General features: G+C 38.2%; 1 pseudogene; it reads right to left on the minus strand.

Moving 5' to 3' along the window:
* Positions 1-126: 126 nt before the first annotated feature.
* On the minus strand, positions 127-21,173 carry LOC130136731 (protein ACCELERATED CELL DEATH 6-like; annotated as a pseudogene).
* Positions 21,174-23,416: the final 2,243 nt, after the last annotated feature.

The following is a 23,416-nucleotide window of genomic DNA, read 5'->3' on the forward strand; positions in this document are numbered from 1 at the left end:
TAGAATGAGCCAAATACACAAGGCAAATATATATTTATTTCCGCAAATCATAGATAATCTGGATTGATCAACTGAAACTAGGGATTAGGATGACGTGGTGCGTCCCGACATTTCGTTGTCGCCCAGTCATAAGTCATTTGATTCAACAGCACCATCCAGAGGCTGACTAGCGGAGGTCCCGCTTGCCTTCTCGTCCTCTTCCGAGTCATTCGGAAGGTGCCTCTCAACTCCCCGCCAATTGATGTAAGCGAGAAATAGCCAGAATATTGTTAGACGGATAGGACGATAGTGGCTACAAAAGAATTGAGGGTACTCTAACAATTTAGCACCTAAGATAACGAGGAGGAAAACGAGTCCCAAATAAAATATGGAGTGAGCAAGTCAAGGGAGTTTGCCCACTGTCAAGGTGACACCAGTTATGAAAGCGGCGGACATAGCCGGGAGTGCAATTGTTAGCGGCAGTTTTGAGTGCTGGTATGCGGCTACCGCCTTGAGGACGTCGCATTGCTGCGCCATCATGAGGTTGACGGCCGCGATCATTGAGCAGAACATTGCAATGGTGTTGCAAATCACGAAGGCATGGAACATTGTCTTGTCCAACATCATAGCCATTCCCAGTTCATCTTTGGAGGCCTTGTCCAAGCTGTTAAATCCTCCAGGAACTGCGAAACCAGCTGCAAAAGTCACGGTGGCTACAAGCGCTGCCACCAGCAAACGGGTATTGATCACATCCTTCGCCTGTTCCATATTCGTCTTCTTTTCGAACTCTTCGTATGTTGGATACGCTTTATCTCGAGCTTCCGGCCTAAGTACGAGTAAGTCTATGCTTACAGCTGACATGTATTCCAACACCATGAATGCCATTAACTGAGAGGAAAAATGTCAAAAGGAAAAAAAGAACAAATTGTTACCATATCGATAACGGGAATGATAACGGGAATGAACTCTGGAGTAACTCATTTGACGGGAAACTTCCACTTGTATAGATGCAGTGTCTGTTCTTTTTGAAGAATTAACACTCGAGTACAGGTTCATTTTAATGAGAAAAGAGGCATGAATGAAGTGTTTATGGTTTAGAGTGATGCTTATGTGACAGTACTTAATCTACTATAAGATTAACAACTTGTTTTGGACCACAAAAAAAAATAACAAATAGTTAGAAATTGTTGTGGGGTTCACTCTTTCAAGAATTTATGGTTCACAATATACTGTTACTCTCACGGTAGCCCAAAGACTGTTATGCTTGCAAAGCCCTATGGTTTATCGTTGCCATCCGTTGACTTTATGATAACGTTACGAGACTATGCCATATTTAGAGTGGTCAAATTTGCCACATTGACTCCTAGCTTTTTAACGAAAAAAGAATGCAACATTGACAATCACCGCGTTTTATAGGCTCAATCAATTGAGATATATAACAATTTATCTCTGAATTTATAGGTTCAATTGATCAAAATGTATAACCATTTATCTTTGCATTTGTCAGAGATACTTCACTTGTTTCTAACCGTGAACATATTCATCGCCACAAACTTTGACTACCTTTTATTAAGACTAAATTAGAGACTTGTACAACATTAATCCTAGAGGAGTCTCGGCTATTCTAGAAAATTGGTCAATACTTCAACAATCCTGTCGGCTGGGAGAGATAATGATTTCCATATATACGAGATCTGCGTTTAACTAATGGATTAGTCTACCAAATATCCTGTAAGTTGATAAATAAAATAGTGGTTGTCCATGTTACATACCTTTCGAAACGCATACTCCCTCCTCATACTTTCTAGAGCAACGTCAAGAGCAGTCAAGCATTCGTGGTTGAGAAGGATGAGCTGAATTCTTTCATCCTGCATGAGAGAAATCAAAGTGGCAGGTTGTGAATGTATCGCGGCCAAGTGCAAAGGTGTATTTCCATCATGATCTCTTTCATTTATCAACATCCCTAGTTCTGGATGTCTGAGTATATATCTCACTGCTGAAGTTCTCCCATATTTTGCTGCGACATGAAGAACAGTTTGTCCTCGCCTGTTTAGCAAATGTGATACCGGATACAGCTTCTCGATTAGTTCGACATGACCCATCTTGCTTGTGATATGAATAGGAAGATGCCCATTCATGTCCTTCTCTCGGGCCAAATATTCAGTTTCTGGTCGTAAGAGTTCGAATATTGGGGTGCGATTCTTGTAAGCTGCTAAATGGAATGCATTACCGCCTCCAGAGTCAGCCATTGCAAATAGCTTCATGTTCTTTTTGCTTATCTCAACGACCAAATCTAGGATCAGGAGCTCCGAATTAGGGACCACATCCGCATAAACATTTACGGAGGTTGGGGCTTGATTCATTTCGCTATATTTTTAATCCATTTTTGGGATAAGGACATCTTTGACGTAAATTTAATCACTACTAGGATTCATAGTCGCCGATGTTGGACTAGATTCAATGCTGAAACTAGTTGTGATAATCTTCATTGAATAAATCAAATGATTTGAAAGGTTTCCTAACCAATGTTCGTATCAAAAAATTATGACTCCTCAAGCATTGTGACTTTCCTTCTCTAGCATGATGGAACATGACCTGTGAGACTCTAGATAAATTTCGAAAGGATCCCGTTAATGTATTTTGGAGAGACTTTAGACAAATCTCCGACCATTTTCATACAAAGCAACGCGACATCCACGCACTATGATTTACCAAAACTTTTGAGTAAAGACTTAAGTAAATATATGACCAGAATCACTTTCTAAGTTTGCAAAAAGTAGAGTTTATAAATCACAAATTACAGCAAAAGGACAAGGCTCACCCAAAAGAAGTCGATTTGGCCCCAAATGTAAAATCTAGAGGTGCTAGTAAAGAAGTTCAAATAATGTGGGAGAGGTGCTTCAATTGTCTGAGAAGGGTGTTTGTGGATTGCTGATGGCCATTGGACTTCAAAGACAGGTAATAATGCTCTTAGGAATTGTGGTACTCAACAAAGAAAAAATAATAGAATAGGGAAGCCTTGATCTTGCTCAATTTATGGCTTCTTTTCCCCGGTATGACATGAGATATGCGAGATCATTTAGTAAGGTTTTCTTAATAAAACTATAATACATTTTGCCATTACTCTTTCATTTATACTCGCCACGTCCTATTTGTATTATGAAAAAGTGGCATTTGTCTCCCTTTTGTATTACTAAAATTATCATTGCTTTACACCCATAACTACCCACTTACCACTAATTCTCATTATACATAGCCATGTAATTAAACCACGTGCGTTTGCCATTTCCCTAGTATATTTTATGAACTTTTTGTGATTCTGGGAAAGATATTCTCACTCGATAAATCACATAATCTGTTCTGTCTTGTATGCGCATTGCATGTGATCATGTAAACCCTAGTTAAAACACACCATCAGAAAAATTTACGTCCCCAACACTAAAAGTCCAATGACTTTTGCATATTAGTTAAGACCGTTGAAACACCTATATAAATTTAATAATAAGTTCTTCCTTAATGACTGCTTCTAAAAGCGATACATAGGACTCTAATTTGTAACGGATTCGACAAAAAAAAATTGTTAAGGGATTGGTTATTTTTCTTGCACTCTTCACTCAATTTTCTCCAAACTGGGATTTGTGCTGTCCTCCTTCAATACCATAAGTTTGGATAAAAGAAACATTAATCGTAATGACATTAGTTCTAGTGAGCTCTAATTGCAAATTAGCCATGATTGGAAATTATAACATTTTCTGTATCTCTTCCTATGAAGTAGACCATAATGATATCGTTAATTACAAAAGAAAATTAGGAATCTTCTAACTGTTGTCGAATCCTTACACGTTATATTTATATATAATATGAACTAATAATTAAGAATTTATTTTGTTCAAAAGAGGAAATTTATATGAAATAAAATACGATTCAACGAATTATTTTATAATAAAAAACATATTGCAATTTTACACAATTAAAAAAATTTACGCCCACGGGGACCCTTCTAGTTTAAAATTCATGCCCTAAACTCTCATTTGTTCATTTTGGTTCATGACTCTCATTCGCTTCAAACGTAGCATGTTTCTTGCTCTTGGCTAACTTAGTCCCAAAATAATTTCGTAGGCTATACAAAAAATTCCCAAAGTAGCCGAACCATATATTGAAATTAGGACACGTGCACAAAATTAATTAAAATTACAATCAAATTAGTTTTAGGAAACTATAATAACATTTAGATCACAAATCTTGCATGTAATCTCGCATCTCAATGTAATTATATAGCCGACATAAATAAGCTAAAAGTTACTAAAATATGCGCTACAATAATGATACGAAAAGAAAGTTTTGAAGACTACAATCACATGAAAATGAAAGTCTATGACTAAAAGAACTCAATTTTTAATTATTCTTGTTTGTGTTTAAGCATTTAAATATTGAGTGAATTTTACTATTCATGCATGTTTTGTTAGGACTTGGATTTTTTGAGTTCTATTGGCGTCCAATTATTGTTTAAGAAATTTAGTGGTATCTAAGCTCAAAAAACAATGGTGTCAACTATTATATTCACTTAAAAAAAATTAAATAGTATTAAAATATTTAAAATTGTGTGCGACCCGATCGACCCAACTTAAAATATGTGACACCACCATTACATAAATGTATAATCGTCACATATATAACATTAAGTTGGAGACCCGTACGTTTTACAGATTTAAAATTCTGCACATTCAAATTATATAGAGGTAACATAATATGGTGAAATGATATAAATTTCGTAAATTTTTTGTATGTCCAACGACTTCATATCAATCAACCAGACAGTAAATACTTATGAGTGGCATGGTCATTACTTTATTATTTTATGTTTAAGTTCAACATCGACTTAATTTACGCTACAAAAAAACCGGGTTTTTCCGACGAAAATTTCCGACGAAAAAATTTTCGTTGGAAATTTGCAACGACATTTCCAACGAAAAATAAATTCGTCGGAAATTTCCGACGAAAAGTGCTTCGTCGGAAATTTGCGATGAAATATTTTTCGTCGGAAATTTCCGACGAAATTTTCCGACGAAAAATATTTTGTCGCAAATTTCCGACGAAGCAATTTTCGTCGGAAATTTCCGACGAAATTTTCCGACGAAGCAATTTTCGTCGGAAATCTTCGACGAAATACTTTTCGTCAGAAATTTCCGACGATTTTATTTTTCGTGGGACATTTCGTTGCAAATTTCCAACGAAAATTTTTTCGTCGCAAATTTCCAACGAATTTTTGCGACGAAAATTTTTTCATCGCAAATTTCCAACGAATTTTTGCGACGAAAAAATTTTCGTCGCAAATTTCCAACGAATTTTTGCGACGAAAAAATTTTCGTCGGAAATTTCCGACGAATTTTATTCGTGGCAAATTTGCAATACGAAAAATGATGTTTTTGATATCTATCCCGACCCCTAATTTCTCTCTGTCGACTGATTCCTCTTATCCCCTCACTGTTCTCTCTCCGTCTCTCTCTTTAATTTCTCTCGAATTACTTATCGGTACACGCGCAAATCAATCTCGGTAAAGCTTTTTCGCCGATAAGTGTCGTGGCTAATTTCATGAATAATTGGCGACGAAAACGGTTCGTCGCAAAATTATTCATCACTGGATTTGTATTTGTTGATGTTATTAAAAAAAAAATTTCCTTTCCTCACTGGTTTGGCCGATCGTCGGCCATTGGGCGAGGTTCGGTGGCCTGGCCATGGCCGTCGGTCAACCTCGCCGACGCACAGGCGGGCTAGCCTCGCCGGCCAAGCTCGCCGGCCATGGCGAGCTCGGCCCCGGCCAGCGGCGAGGCTGGCCCTCGCCGGCACCGGCGAGGGCCGATCTCGCCATGGCCGGCGAGCTCGAGCTCGCCCAGATGTGGGCGAGATCCGGGCCTCGCCGGCCATGGCAAGCTCGAGCTCGCCGGCGGCTTGGCCCTCGCCACCGGCGAGGGCCGAACTTGCCATGGCCGGCGAGCTCGAGCTCGCCCGGATCCGGGCGAGATCCGGGCGACCTCGAGCTCGCCATGGCCGGCAAGCTCCAGCTCGCCCAGACCTCGGCGAGATCTGGGCGACCTCGAGCTCGCCGGCGGCTTGGCTGGCCCTCGCCGGCACTGGCGAGGGCCGAGCTCGCCATGGCCGGTGAGCTCCAGCTCACCCAGACCTCAGCGAGATCTGGGCGACCTCGAGCTCGCCGGCAGCTTGGCTGGCCCTCGCCGACACCGGTGAGGGCCGAGCTCGCCATGGCCGGCGAGGCCGAGCTCGCCATGGCCGGCGAGCTCGAGCTCGCCCGTGGCTTAGGCGGCCTCGCCGAGACTCGGCGAGGCCGAGCTTGCCATGGCCGGCGAGCTCGAGCTCGCCCGCATCCGGGCGAGTTTGGGCGAGCTCGCCGGCCATGGCGAGCTTGGCCCTTGCCGGTTCCGGCCAGGGCCAGCCTCGCCGCCGGCGAGCTCGAGGTCGCCCAGAACTTGCCCAGGCGAGCTCGCCGGTCGCCGGACCGGCGACCGGCCAAGAAGAAAGGACAAAAAAAAAGAAAAAAAAGAGAAAAAAATAAAAGATAATTAAAAAATTAATTTTAAGTCATTTGTTTTTATTTCAGGTACATGTCCATTTGAAGGTCTCGCAATCCAAGTGAACGTTGCAATTCTCATCAAATAGACCACTTTCTACTACAAAGGTTTTAGTCAAATACTTGGTAAGTTTTCTTGACATGGTAATTTTTTCATTTTTTTCAAGTTGAAAGTAATTATTTCGTAAAAAAGAAAATTGTAATTGTTAGAATTTTATGGTTTTAATTAACAATATTAAACAATAGATATGATATTTTTAATATTGTACGAGAATTTTTTTATTTTTATACAGACACAATGCAAAGAGACAGGGGTTGGATGTATAATAAGAACCTACCTGGACGTCAAGGATTGACCGATGAGTTTCGAATCGGGGTGGAACTATTTTTGGACTTTGCTAGTAATAAATATGAGTTCATGGATGGAAATAAGTTAAGGTGTCCATGTAGAAAGTGCAGTAATGGAAAATTTCAAGACATTGACATAGTTAGAGAACATCTTTGTAGATTTGGGTTTACTCCAAACTATTATAATTAGACTTACCATGATGAACCATTTATATCTGATGACGGATATCGAAGAAGCGACCAATTGTTTGTTAGGGAAGAATGTAGCTATTATGACCAATTGAATCCATATCGGGGGATGGTGTTTGATGAAGCAGACCATAATTTTTTTCCAGAATCGAATCATGCAAGTACTAGTTTAACTCCTACACTTGAACAAGTGGGAACTAGTCATGCATCACAATTGGAAGAGGTAGGAGTTACAGGTTTTGATGAGAATGTGTGTAATGGAACTTTTCAATCTAATCGGTTATGGGAAGAGTTGAAAACAGTAGATGAACCTTTATGGGCAGGTTGTGATAACTACACGAAGGTATCAGTGACAGCAAGACTGTTAAATATCAAGGCAGAGCATAATGTGTCTGTGGATTGCTTCAACTCTTTTGTTGAAGTAATGCGGGAAACAATGCCTCGTGATAATATCATGCCAAGTGACTTTTACGATATGAAAAAGCTAGTGGATAATTTAGGTCTTCCAGTTGTAAGGATTGATGTATGTAGTATGGGTTGTATGTTATATTGGAGAGATGATGAAAATGCAGAATCTTGCAAATTCTGCAGCCAACTTAGGTACAAGATTAACAGGCGGCAAGGTCGTAATCAGAAGCGTAGACCATGTAAACAAATGTTCTACTTGCCCTTAATCCCTAGGTTGCAAAGGCTTTATGCGTCTCAAGCCACTGCTGAACACATCATGAAACAGAAGATGATCTAATGTGTCATCCTTCAGATGCAGAGGCATGAAAACATTTTGATAGAACATATCCCGAGTTTGCGATAGAGCCTCGAAACATCAGGTTAGGTCTGTGTGCTGATGGTTTTGCCCCATTTGGGAAATCAGGAAAAAGTTATTCATGTTGGCCAGTTATCTTAACTCCGTACAATCTTTCACCCGGTATGTGCATGAAGACACCTTATATGTTTTTGACATTGATCGTGACTAGCCCGCAAAATCCGAAAAAGTTGATAGATGTTTATATGCAACCATTGATTGAAGAGTTATAACGGCTATGGGATGAAGGTGTCCCTACGTATGACGTTTCTACCAATCAAACATTTGTAATGAAAGCTGCTCTTCTTTGGACGATAAATGACTTTCCAGCTTATGGAATGTTATCTGGATGGAGTACAGCTGGGATCTTAGGATGTCCGATATGTATGGAGATATCGAAGTCATTCAAATTAAAGCACGGTAAGAAGGCCAGTTATTTTGACTGTCATAGGCAATTTTTGCCGCTAAAGCATACATTCAGAAGGAATAAAAAAGAGTTAATTAAGAATAGGATCGAAAGAACACATCCACCATTGAGGTTGACCGGTGATCAAATTTGGGAGCGAGTGCAGGAGTTTCCAACGGTTGTTGAAAACCCTCACGGCACAACTATTGGGTACGGAAGTACACATAAATGGACTAAGCGCAGTATATTTTGGGATCTACCATATTGGAAGGCCCATCTTATTCATCATAATCTTGACGTCATGCACATAAAGAAGAACGTTTTCGATAATGTCATAAATACTGTGATGGATGTCACTGGAAAAACAAAAGACAACTTGAACGCAAGAAAAGATATGAGGGATATTTGCGATCGGCCAACACTAGATGTGGATGCAAGCAGCAGGGGACCAAAACCAAAAGCAGTTTATACATTGGATAAGAAGCAGAGACGGGTCGTTTGTCAATGGTTGAAATCGGTGCGATTTCCTGATGGATATGCTTCGAATCTAGGGAGATGCGTTGATTTGAATGAATGCAAGTTGATAGGTCTGAAGAGTCATGATTGTCACGTATTTATGGAAAGACTAATTCCAATAGCCTTCAAGGAACTTTTACCAAACTTTGTTTGGGGCGCCATTACAGAGTTAAGTAATTTCCTGCACGATATTTGCTCAACAGCGTTGAAAGCATCACACATGGAGAAACTAGAGAGAGATATTCCAATTATTCTTTGCAACTTAGAAAGGATATTTCCTCCATCGTTCTTTGATTCAATGGAGCATCTCTCGGTTCACTTGCCTTATGAGGCCAAAGTTGCAGGACCCGTCCAATTTCGATGGATGTATCCATTTGACAGGTAAGTTTTTTGTTAAATAAATTTTAAATTACTTCATTATATATTATGTTCCGATAATTTTTTTTGTATTGCAACTAGGTTCTTATATCATTTGAAGAAAAAAGTGAAGAATAAGGCATGTGTCGAAGCTTCAATTTGTAATGCATATATTGTGGAAGAAGTGACAATATTTGCATCATACTATTTTGAGCCGCACGTGCAGTGCAAGAGGCGGAGAGCATGAAGAAATGATGAGGGCCCCATTGATCCCAATTGCAAATCATTCTCTATTTTCAGTTATTTGGGTCGACCAAGCGGTGCAAGTAAGTTTCGGCACTTAACAGGTGAAGAAAAGCAGGCAGCCCATACATACATTCTACTGAACTGTCCAGAAGTTGAGCCATACTTCAAGTAAGTGTACATTTGTAAGTATATGTATTGTGTGTCAAACATTTGCTAATATATAAATGGTATTTGTTAATAGGATTTTCCAAAATTCAATGTTTGGACTACCACCGAATGAGTTTGACCGTTTGTGCCAGGAACAATTTGCAACATGGTTCACAACATATGTAAGTTGTATGTGGACGAAATGCAAGTTATTCGAATTTTTCATACATCATATATTAAAATATATATTATTGACATTACGTATGTGACATTAGGTTCACAGTAATCATGATCATGCGACAGAGCAAGGATTGCTATATCATCTGGCGTGGGGTCCAAAGTCCAGAGTACGAACTTGGCCAGCATATTTCATAAATAGGTACAATTTTCACACTCGAACATATGGAATGGGAAAAGCCACAATGAATAGTGGTGTGTGTGTTCAGTCATCCAATGGTGGCAGTTTGAAAGATAATTCTTATGGGTTGTTGGATGAAATCGTAGAGATAGAGTACCATGGACCATTAATTTTGCGGGTTGTGTTATTTAAGTGCATATGGTTCGACCCCGTCAAAGGAATGAATGTGCATACGAAGTTTAATTTGGTTGAAATAAATCACAAGAAAAGATATATGAAATATGAACCATTTGTCTTAGCACAACAAGCAATTCAAGTATATTATGCATCATATCCTAGTTTGAAACGTGACAAAGTCGATTGGTGGGCTGTATGTAAAACCAAAGCACGGAAAAAAATCGAGGAACACTGGAAGGACACAGCATATCAACAAGAGAAAGTTCGTCACACGATTGAAACTGATGAATATACCATTCCAACTTTACGAGATCCATTTGGAGCGATGATCGATGTGGATCCAACTGAAATTCGCGAATCAAATTTTGAAGTTGGTACAGAACTTGATTATGAGACAGATGATGAAGATGATGCGCATGAAGTAGATGAAGACGAAGATGAAGACGAAGACGAAGCTGCATATGAAAGTAAAGATAAAGATGAAGAATATGATTTTTGATACTTTTCACTATTTATGTGCAATTATTATTATTATTGCGACATGTGTTTTTTTTTTTCTCATAAATTTTTGTTATTGTTGTTGTCGTCGTTGTTGTTATAATTAGAATCATGACTAATTAGCCTTAGATTTCGCCACAGAATTAAAATAGTAGGGAAAAATATTAGAATTTTGCAACGAATTTGCATTTCGTTGGAAAAATTTCCAACGAATTTGCATTTCGTTGGAAATGTTTTCCAACGACATTGCATTTCGTTGGAAACATTTCCAACGACTTTGCATTTCGTTGGAAAAATTTCCAATGGAATGAAAATTCGTTGGAAACATTTCCAACGAATTTACATTCGTTGGAAACATTTCCAACGAATTTACATTCGTTGGAAAAAATTCCAACGAAATCAAAATTCGTTGGAAAACATTTCCAACGAATTTGCATTTTGTTGGAAACATTTCCAACGAATTTTCATTCGTTGGGAAAAATTTCCAACGAATTTGAAATTCGTTGGAAACATTTCCAACGACATTGCATTTCGTTGGAAACATTTTCAACGAATTTTCATTTCGTTGGAACAATTTCCAACGAATTTTCATTCGTTGGAACCGTTTCCAACGAAATTGAAATTCGTTGGAACAATTTCCAACTAATTTGCTTTTCGTTGGAAAAATTTCCAACGACATCCCATTTCGTTGGAAACATTTCCAACGAATTTGGATTTCGTTGGAAGATTTCCAACCAATTTCCATTTTGTTGGAAAAATTTCCAACGAATTATAAATTCGTGGGAAAACGTTCCAACGAATTATAAATTCGTTGGAAAAATTCCCCACGAATTTACAATTCGTTGGAAATCTCAACATAATTTTCCCACAAAAAAATATATAAGCATATATTTTGCCACGAATATGAAATTTGTGGGAGAAACCGTAGGAAATTTCCAACGACGTCCAAAGTCGTTGGAAATTTCCCACAAAATTGAAATTTGTGGGAAATTTCCCACGAATTTTCTCACGAATTTCAAATTTTCGGAAATTTCCCACTAACTTCAATTTCGTTGGAAATTTCGTGGGACATTTCCAACGAATTAAAATTCGTTGGAAATTTGCCTCGAATTACATCGAAATAATTTAAAATCGTACGAATTTCCAACGAATTACAAATTCGTTGGAAATTTTCCACCAATTTTTCCGCGAACGGGTACAATTTTTGGAAATTTCCTACTAATTTGAATTTCGTGGGAAATTTTGGTGGGAAATTTCCAACGAAATTCAAATTCGTTGGAAATTTCCAACCAAAATTTCCCACGAAATTCAAATTAGTGGGAAATTTCCAAAAATTCGTGAAAATTTGCAACGAATTGAAAAACTTCGTGGGAAATTTCCCACGAATTTTACATTCGTTGGAAATTTTGCACTTAATCTATTTTCGTCGAGACTCCACTTTTGTTGCAAGAACAATATCGCCACGAATCTCCTCAGAGCCGTCCTCGTCGCCGTCCTCCTCATCGTCGCCGTCTTCGTCGTCTACGTCACCGTCGACTTCGCCTAGCCCGGTAGGTAACTCTAAACTATATATTGTTTGAATAAAATGGTGATGCGGCCGTGAGGGAGTGGCGGGGGTCGCGGCGGACTTGGCCGGGGGAGGGGGTCGCGGCGGAGTTGGCTGGTGGGGGGTGGCCGCAGAGATGGCCGGAGGCCGTGGGTCGCAACCGAGGGGGCCGGAGGGGGTTGTCGCCAGCCGAGTTGGCCGTGTGGGGGGGTCGCGGGCGACCGGCCGTGGGGGGGGTCGCAGGCAAGCTGGCCGCGGGCCGGGGGGTTGCCTGGGCGAGCCGACCGTGAGGGGGGTTCGCCGCCCAGGTGGCCGTGGGGGCGGCTGCCGGCGAGCCGACCATGAGGGGGTTCGCCGACCAGCCCTGGGCTGTGGGGGGTCACCCGCCGCCTGGCCGTGAGGGGGTTCGCGGGCCGGTGGCTTTGTTGGGGGGGGTCGCCGACCAGCTTGCCGGAGGGGGGGTCGCCGGCCAGCTGGCCGTGCGGGGGGCGGTCGCCGGTGAGCTCGCCGGAGGGGGGGGTCGCCAGCCAGCTCGTCGGAAGGGGGGTGGCGGGCGACCTCACCGGAGGGGGGGCTCGCAGCCATGATTTCGACACGGTTGTCGTTTTTTTTAATGATTTTTGTGTTAACATATAAAATTTGGTAAAACGATGCTTATAGAGGGAACAAATTAATGTGTTGAATTTGTGGCAAATTTACTTATTGAACGTAATTTGTGATCTTTTTTTTTGGTCTGTACTAGAACTGTGCGAAATAACATATTTGGGGCATAAATTTGCATAAATGTGGCATCAGAGTTGATACTTGTTGTAATTCGTTCTGCACATTTAATATGCTTCATTTTATTTTTCGTGGAATCTGATGTGGTCCAAATTTTAATAGGTTGTTTCAACGTGGACCAAAGATTGCTATTTATCAGAGGCGATAGTCGGTTTGTTTCATTTTGTCGAGTTTATTTATTGCTCTATTAAACAAAATGGTAAGCAAAATGGCTAATGCCATTTTCAGTCCCTAATATATGTTCATATTTTTAAATATATTTGTCTAACCTTCCTACTTGTCAGTTTAAACGTGGAGGTCTCCTGCGTGGTTCGGGTTCGCAAAGAAGATTAGTCCCTTCCGCTGGCTCATCCTCATCCCCGACCCTGTCCTCTTCCCCTGCCCTTTTATGTAACCCTCAACCACAACATGTTCATGGACAACACGAACACATTGGCCCATCCTTCGACCCTCAACAACATATTAGGGTAGAACCTCGGGACATGCGAACTGAATTTACTTCAGTTCCATCTCCGAGTCGATCTCCTTCGGTTCCACTTTCTTCTTCAGTGCAACACTCGAATGATGATGAAGATACCCGATTCATTATATGCCCATGTGGAGATTCGTAAGTACTTCATTTTTTTACGTATATATAAATTATCGATGTAAATAAAATTGTTCATATTGCGAATTATCCATATGCTTCATTGTCTCATTGTCCATATTGTTATAATATGTTTTCAGATTCACGGATTCTACGCATGTTGTGAGGGAACTGAATAAAATAGTCAATAACTGTTGGATGGGCCAGTTTATTACTTTTAGCAGCGCTCCCGCAGAAGTAAAGACTTTATGGTGGAATGAGTTTAAGGTTAGTGTTGTCTTTCTTCATAAACTAAGTTCGGTGTAGCATACTGATGGTCAATAATGAATTTGGTCATGAATTGTCTGGTATATTGTAATGGATATGTGACATGTGACTCTGGTGGATAATTTTAAGTTGTTTTTCTCTTGATTGTAGCATAAGTTCACGTGGGATGAAATGGAAGAGGATGAGGTTAAAAGAATTTTCAAGAAGAAAATCGGTGATCACATGCGATATGTGATAAATAGAGCGAAGAGAAAAAATGAAAAGCCGACCTTTTTTACAACTGACAATTGGACGGAAATTACAAGAACTTGGGAAACTGAGAAGTATAAGCTAAGGTGTGAACAGAACAAGAAGAATCGAGCTTTTAGTTCTAGTGACGGGTCTGCGTCTGCCACATATGCTGGGGGCTCTATCAGCATCGGGGAGCATAAAAGAAGAATGGTAAGTCTGTTTATACATGTCAGTGCATTTAATGTAATGATTAGTCATTTATGTTTATATTTTGTAGGCAGATGAATTGGGGACGAAACCCACTTTTACAGCTACATTTGAATGCACATTCCAAAAAAAAGATAAGACATGGACTGGCGCTCGAGCAAAAGCTATTAAGGTATGTAAGGTTATAGTTCGGACTTAAAAGAAACTAGAATGAAAATCATGAATGTTTTTAATATTTATGGTAATATATATGAATTTATTTTATTTCCATCTATAATGTTAATATAGGAAAAATATGATGAACTTTTAATGAGCACTGCTGGTGGTGATGGTGATGGTGGTGGTGGTGATGGTGGTGATGGTGGTGGTGATGGTGGTGATGGTCGTGCCGTGTCTGAGCCATCGGTTGACAGTATGGCATTATGGGTGGAGGCAGCGGGTGGGATGAAAGGAGGAAAAATATTTGGGATGGGATCCTTGTCAAGGATGTACAAATCGAAGGTTGGTGCAACTTCATCCTCCAATGCAACTGTTTCAAGGAGGACACGACATGAGGAGCATATAACCCAAGAATTGAGCCAACTAAAGCAGTTGTTTGTACAGAAGGACGAAGAAATGAAGTATTTACTTGGACAGAAGGACGAACAAATAAGGGTGATGCAACAACAAATGCAAATTGTCATGCGACATCTCGACATCGATCGCAATGAGGTTCCTCCTCTACCTCATATTAATCCAATTGATGATGGGCATAATGCTGAGCCATAAAATGATGCGGCAAATGGTGATGGTGATGGTGATGATGATGATGCTGATAATTTTATTGTTAGTCCTTTCTAGTTCACTCTCGAGTACCAAAGTTATCAATATTTTATGGTTGTCCCGCGTTCTTTCAATGTTTTGAATGTATTACCTGATGTTCATTAGTGCTTAGCTGCCTCTTCGTATTATGAGATTGAAAATCGAATATCATCATATGAGACTTTGCAACTTATGCATTGTAGAAATTAATATTGCTTTCTTACCAAAAAAAAATTAATATTGATAATAATTAGATTTAAAATCGAAATTGTCGCTAAACAAAATTCGTCGCAAACTTAGCGACGAATTTTGTCACGAATAGCTTTCGTTGCAAATTACCAACGAAAATTGAATTTTTTTTATGGAAAAAAATCGAATTTCCAACGATTTTTGCATCGAATAATTAGCGTCAAATTTTGCAACGTATTTTCCCACAAATGTTGTTTTCGTTGGAAATTACCAACGAAAATTGTAATTTTTCGGATGAAAATTTCGCGGATTTCCCACGATTTTTTGCAACGAATAAGGATGAATTTATATATTATTTTTCCAACGAATTAAATTTTCAACGGAAATTACCAACGAGACTTGCTATTTTTTGTCGGAAAAAATTGCGATTTCCAACGAATTTTTTTTTCGTTGGAAATTAACAACGAAAAATTTTTGTCGGAAAAATCCCACATTTGCAACGAATTTTTTTTTCTTCGGAAATTAACAACAAAAATTGTAATTTATTGTGGGAAATATTCGGGATTTCCAACGAATTTTTTTTTTGTCAGAAATTACCAACGAAAATTGTTTGTCGGAAAAATTCGAGATTTCCAACGAATTTTTTTTTCGTTGGAAATTAACACGAAAATTGTTTGTGAGAAAAATTCCCGATTTCCAACGAATTTTTTTTTCGTCAGAAATTACCAACGAAAATTGTTTGTCGGAAAAGTTCGCGATTTCCAACGAATTTGTTTTTCGTTGGAAATTCAAAACGAAAATTATAATTTTGTGTGGGAAATATTCGAAATTTCCAACGAATTTATTTTTCGTCGGAAACTACCAACGAAGATTGTTTGTCGGAAAAATTCGGGATTTCCAACGAATTTTTTTTTCGTTGGAAATTAAAAACGAAAATTGTAATTTCTTATCGAAAATATTCGGGATTTCCAACGAATTGTTTTTTCGTCGGAAATTACCAACCAATTATTTTTTCGTGGGAAATTAACAACAAAAATTGTTTGTCGGAAAAATTCGCGATTTCCAACGAATTATTTTTTCGTTGGAAATTAAAAACGAAAATTGTAATTTCTTATCGGAAATATTCGGGATTTCCAACGAATTTTTTTTTCGTCGGAAATTACCAACAAAAATTGTTTGTCGGAAAAATGCGGGATTTCCAACGAAATTTTTTTTTCGTTGGAAATTAAAAACGAAAATTGTAATTTCTTGTCGGAAAATTCGCAATTTCCAACGAAATTTTTTTTCGTTGGAAATTAAAAACAAAAATTGTAATTTCTTATCGGAAAATTCGTGATTTCCAACGAATTTTTTTTCGTTGGAAATTAAAAACGAAAATTGTAATTTCTTATCGGAAATATTTGGGATTTCCAACGAATTTTGTTTTCGTCGGAAATTACCAACGAAAATTGTTTGTCGGAAAAATAAGGGATTTCCAACGAAATTTTTTTTTCGTTGGAAATTAAAATCGAAAATTGTAATTTCTTGTCGGAAATATTCGGGATTTCCAACGAATTTTTATGTCATTGGAAATTAAAAACGAAAATTGCAATTTTCTTGTCGGAAATATGAGGGATTTCCAACGAATTTTTTTTTTGTGGGAAATTAACAACGAAAATTGTTTGTCGGAAATTTTCGGGTTTTCCAACGAATTTTTTTTTTCGTTGGAAATTAAAAACGAAAATTGTAATTTCTTGTCAGAAATATGAGGGATTTCCAACGAATTTTTTTTTCGTCGAAAATTACCAACGAATTTTTTTTGTCGGAAAGATTGGGGATTTCCAACGAATTTTTTTTGTCGGAAAGATTGGGGATTTCCAACGAATTTTTTTTTTGGTTGGAAATTAACAACGAAAATTGTTTGTCGGAAATAGGAGGGATTTCCAACGAATTTTTTTTTTCGTTGGAAATTATCACCGAAAATTATTTGTCGCAAAAATTCGCCATTTCCAACGAATTTTTTTCGTTGGAAATTAAAAAAAAAATTGTTTGTCGGAAAAATTCGGGATTTCCAACGAACTTGTTTTTCGTCGGAAATTACCAACGAGAATTGTATTTTTTTGTCGGAAAATTTCGCGGATTTCCGACGATTTTTGCAACGAATTTTTCCAACGATTTTTGGCGTCGAGTTTTGCCACGAATTAATTTTCGTCGGAAATTATCAACGAAAATTCAAATTTTTTTTCGTCGCTAATTTCGTTGGAAATTACCAACGAATTTTGCCACGTTTTTTCCAACGAATTATTACCAACGAATTTTCCAACGAACTTCCCAACGAATGTTTCCCACGAATTTTTCCAACGAATTTTTTCCAACGAAAAAATTTCGTTGCAAATTACCAATGAAAATTTAAATTTTTTGTCGGAAAAATTTGCGACGACTAATTACCAAAGAATTTTTTTTCGTCGCAAATTTTGTTGGAAATTCGTTTTTCCAACGAATTTCACCGAATTTTTCGTTGGAAATTTCGTTGGAAAACTCTTGTTTTTTTGTAGTGTTATAAATTCCATACCTTGCAATTCCCTTTGTACTTTATCACTCTTGATCTTTTAAGTTTTGTATGATATGTGACAATCTCATTCTCAAAAATCAAATATACATATTATCTCCTAATTTGCATACGGATACGTGACAATACGCACAAATTCCATAGAAATATTCTGCGACTGAATATCAGTATTAACATTTAAGTTTTACACCTAAGCTGTAATGCTAGTTGTAATGCCGGGGTATGCCCCTAAGCTGCTGTACATCATCTGTTATATACTACTTACATTTTACACAAAAAAAAACATTTAATTTTTACTTACTTTGAACTACTAAGATTTATGCGGGGATTTAGTATGTATGAGGACCTTCTATATTCCTTTTAGGGATTTTTAATGCGTGTCCAACATGAAAATGCGATTCGACAAGGTAAATACATAATTACATGCATAGAATAAAAGAGGCTGTAAGATTAGTTTCAACTTGCATTACTTGGGTAATGTTATCAACATAGCTAAAGAAACACTATATAATATAACAATTCGAATTATCTGAAAATGTATAATTATTTTTTTGTGGTGAATCATGTATGTGTGCATATGTTCACTTATGGGGTCACTGGTAACTTGAAAATTATATATGACCCCACACAATATGCACGGCTCTTATTCAGGGGAATTGACATTAATGGTTCTTAAACTTTTCTTCAATATTCAATGTGGTCCATAAATTTCATTATATTCAATTTAATCCATGAACTTTCAAAAATTCCCTCACTGGAGTCCTTTCAATAAGTGTAATGCCACGTCACATGCATTTTTCTAACAAAAACTGCTATGCTAGCATTTATAGAGCCAAATATTGACGTGGACTACCACGTCATTTTCCCAAGTCAGTAAATCTTTTTTTCTTTTCTTTTTGGGCTAAAATAATGAGAGAGAGAGAGAGAGAGAGAGAGAGAGAGAGAGAGAGAGAGATGGCGTGAAAGCCACATGTAAATCACATGAATGCCGACATAGCAAATCTAATAATGTCAAGCTAATAGAAATTATGGTCACGTCAGCTAATGATGTAAGAATTTTTAACGGAAGGACTATATTGAGGGGATTTTTGAAAGTTCAAGGACTAACTTGAACAAAAACAAAAATTAGGGACTACATTGAACATTGACGAAAAGCTCATGGATCACCCATGGTCATTATCCAATAAATAATAGAAACATGTTATTTATTTATCATTTAGATGACTAATCCATGGAAAAGAAATCAACTAAAATTCTTTCAAGAGCCAATTTTACTTGTTTTGTGTCTCTTATATCATGCTATAGTTAAATTAACACACTACTTATATTAAAGTTGTTTTAGTTATAAAAAAATATTAAAGTTCTTGAGTACATCATTTATGGACTAAGTGGCAAATTAAGTATTTTTTATTTTACTTAATGAAAAGAGAATGGAGCATTCTGACATTGTGGCTGCACGGTATATGGAAGCAGGCAACTATGATGAGATAGTCGATCCGCCAAAATGCTAATGTGATGGAAAAGATAGGATTCCGTCTACGTTTAACGTATATCAATTACAAGTTATGCATTAGAATGTAGATTATCATGAGATATAACTAAAGATATTAAAATTCACTTATCTGCAACTTCATGATTAAACTGAAATATGTATTATTGTATTACATTGATAGTTATTTTCATCTAACATCACATTGATTCATCATTACAATTAAATAAATTATACAAAAAAAATAAAATGATATATCTTCATGAAGAAATAAAAATAGGATAATTACTATGAAATTTTAAATAGTCATATACAATAAACTATGATTGATTTAAAGATCAATAAAGAAGTGTGGGTGCAATGGAGTGGCTGAGGAAAGCTCCGCCCCATCCCGCTTTATGCCCATTTCTATTGGAGAAGTGGGACAGGTTTAGGGTCAAATGCTAAAAATCTTATAGAGTTTGGGACGTATTTGACGTTTTATAGCTGTGAAATCCGATATCCGAATCGAATATGTATTAATTATTAAATTCGCTTATTTCCTTGATATTTGGTTATTTAATTAGTCAGTATTCATATTCTAATTCCATTGGGATTTGAGATGGTTTTTAAGTTAACCCGACAGGTAAATCCCAAACCATAAAATGATAAGTCATTTACCAAACTAAATTTACTCCGTTACAAAACTAAAGATGAACCGTCAAACAAGATTATTTGTAATCTAACATTATCATCAACAATCATCCTTTCGAGCTTATCTTTCTCCTTTTGTCATTGTTAGATTCTAGATTTTTATGATTGTCAATCTTAAATATTTGCACTTTGTAGTTTTTCTAATCTTTGATCAACAACACGAGTTTTAGTAAATTGGTTCTGTTTGTAAATATAAGCTGATCTAGTATGTTCAATGTGAGATAATTTGTTTACTAAAAGAATTATATGGTTGGTTACAGGTATCTGATGGGTATTTAACTACTTTAATAAGCGGGTCTAGAATTTTATGTAAAAACCTAACGGGTTTTGGACAAGTGCAGAAAATCGTTGGCCAAATTTGGGACCAGATCAGTTTACACGTAGATAGATACTTAACATAAGCAGATTTAGGTACGTACCATATTCCTTACGCATAATGGCACCATGAACAGGCGGCAAGCCTTCTATCCTCGATGGTTCGAGCGAGAGCGAAAATAAAACCTCGTGTATCGCAGAGTCGCGGGTGTCGAGAGCCAGGTACAGGGGAGATTTCTGATCTGCGTTCTTCCAGTACACGGGCTCCAAATCTTCCCTCAACAAACGGCGCACCACATTGGGGTGACAATTAAGCACGGCCACGTGCAAAGCAGTGTTTCCATGTTTGTTCTTCATCCTCAGGAGGTACTTGATCTCAATGTTGGGGAGGTCTCTTGCCCGGTGAATCAACATCGCAGTAGCTCTAGATCCCCCAGCCTTAGCAGCGAGGTGAAGGGGGGTATCTCCCCAGTCATTTTGGGCGGCTATGAGGTGGTCAGCGACAGAATCAACCAGGAGCCTTAAGATGTCGTCCTTGCCGGTGCCTGCTGCAATGTGGAGCAGAGAACCCCTCGATAGCCCCTGAAAACTCAAAATGGCAGACAGATCGCTGTGATAGGCCAGCCTTTCGATCACAGACATGAACTCTTCGATATCAGCTTCTTTGATGACATCAGCCAGTCTTCGAGCAGCTGCATACACTTTTGCTGGATCTTGTCGCAACGCGGTTTGGGCAGCTGCCAATGCACTATTCATTCTCTCCCGGCGACTCCTCCAGATTTCTTCTTCCTCCAAAGGATCCATTTCATCCTCTAACATTTCCAGGAAAGCTCCTCCTTCATCCTTCTTAACCTCCGTGATCGAGTTGTTCATAACAACGTCCTCCTCTCCTATAGATAGCTTTACGTCCATCGAGCCTAAGCTATGCGAGTAATGTAGTTATTGCAAGGGAATAAGGTTAGTGTAAGGAGACGTTACATCAATTTAAATATTAAATAATGTATTCATCTAATTATTTAAACTTTTATAATAGTTGATAGTGTCCCTATAAAATTTTATATGCATCAGAATAGAAAGTTCGTGTTTAAAATTAGTACGCAAGATTGTGGAAATGTGAATAAATACAAATGGTTCATAGCGATAATTTAAGTGCAAGAAATATAATGTCGCCACAGATTTGCGTGGTGGTTCGGCCAGATATAATACTCTGCGAAGAGAGATCGATAAGGTGTTCCACTTTAAACAAGCAAAATATTATAAAAGCGCTCACAAAAAATCCTCAAAATAAAAATGAATCGATGAGTAAATTAGAGGTTCTCCCTCAAAAAGTCTCTCTGAGAGAGAGATGGCAAACGCTGCCGGGAAGTGCTGCTGGATTGAGCTCGGAGACAGGTGGCGCGAGGGCGAACAAAGATAAACGCAGGCTACATCTCATACACAACTCCTGGCCTCCTAACACCCACTTTATCTCCTAAAAACAGATCTTGGATTTCCTTAAATAAACCTAAACTGAATCACGACCTAATAACATAATCGTCATTAGGGGTGATTTGTTTTAGGGTGCATCAGTTCCCACCCTGAAATCAGGAATCGGCCCACCTGATCCTAGACCCATCCGGGAACTAGATCGGCCTGTCCAGTCTGATTTCCGGGTGGGTCAAGAAACCGTTCATATCTACTTTTTTTTTGCCACTCCCCCGACGAGGATGATCCTTGCACCCATTTCGGACGAGTGCATTTGGCCATGTGTTCTTGATAGGTCAATCTAGCCTTCTTAGTTGTAATTATGGACGCCAACGGAGTCGTTTGTTTGTTTTCTTTCGAGGTGGGGGTTGTTTTGTGGTCTATGCTTGTACGATTGGGCACATCCCAGCCGTTGGCCAAGGACTGTCGATGGCGAGCCTTTTTGAAGTAGGGATTGTGTTTGCGGTAGTTTGGACTTTGTGTTATAGCAGAAGCCATTCCTGAAGCAAAACTAGAGAAGTGAGAGTGAGAGGTGTGAGTGACGAGCGTGAGTGAGTGTGAGCAAGAAAAGAATAGAAATTAGGTTTTGGAAATTTGGAATAATAAGAACTAAAAATAATAATAATCAGTCCAGTGCGGATAGTCTAGGTGGGTGGATCCTCACCTGAAATTGGGAACTAGACCGAGGTTCCAAATTTTAGGAACCAGGAATCGCCTAGAACCAGCCGGTTCGGTCCGGCTCTTTTGCTTACTCTTAAATATAGATAGTCCAAAAGCCATCCAAAAAGATTGTTAAATTTGCAATGAAACTGCATGTTAGAACCGTTGAAACTTGATGTAAAAGTTCACAGATAAAATCTAAAATAATTATATATATCTTTCTGAACATGCAACAATTGAGGGTATTTATACGCTGGATCTTTTTGTTCTGTATCTCAGAATATTCAGCGTAAATCAAAGATTCTTTGCACAAAAAATGACGGACTAATTTGCTCAGGAGATTGGTGAAATGATGTGATCAAAACCTGCATTAATAGAAGATTTGACGGACAGCCCAGATTGAAGCAAGGTTCTGCATGTGTTTTTCAAGAAATTTTGCCAAGAATTTTTACAAGGATTAGATGGATATAAAATTTAATAGAGAATTTAAGCATCACTGTGAGATTTTGAGTTCGTCTGTTTTTGTGAGCTTGTGTCACCCATTTTAGTGTTGTTCCTAAGAGTTAGCAAAAACGACAAACCCATTCACAAACATACGAGAGTAGTGGCTGTAAGTACTAAGAGTGAAGACATTTGTCTAGGTGAGAGACAAAATGTATAATGGACCCTTTGTAAATACTCAAAGGTGTAGTTTATAGTTTGGGGAGAAAATGTACTATGTTGTGTGTACAAAGTGTCAGAATGACCATACTTAGTGTATAGCGGGGGTACCATAGAAGGAAGTCAGGTGTGCCGCTAGACCTGGAAAGAAAGGTAGGCACACCCGAAACGAATCTCTATAAATCTCATTTGCAACTTCTCTTTTTCTAAACTTTTTAATTTCCGTTGTTTATAAAGCTAATTTACGTTGAGATAGAAGCATAACTTTCATTGGGATTGGTTATACAAAATTAGTTTATATCTTCTTAAAAAATCCGGAAAAATTGTCCACAAAGCCCTAAACTTATTGTATGGCGATCAATTTAGTTCTA

Source organism: Syzygium oleosum, unplaced genomic scaffold, assembly GCF_021117445.2.
Source record: "Syzygium oleosum isolate NSW1041296 unplaced genomic scaffold, Sole_v2.1 Sole_v2.49, whole genome shotgun sequence".
In the NCBI taxonomy this organism is placed as follows: domain Eukaryota; kingdom Viridiplantae; phylum Streptophyta; class Magnoliopsida; order Myrtales; family Myrtaceae; genus Syzygium; species Syzygium oleosum.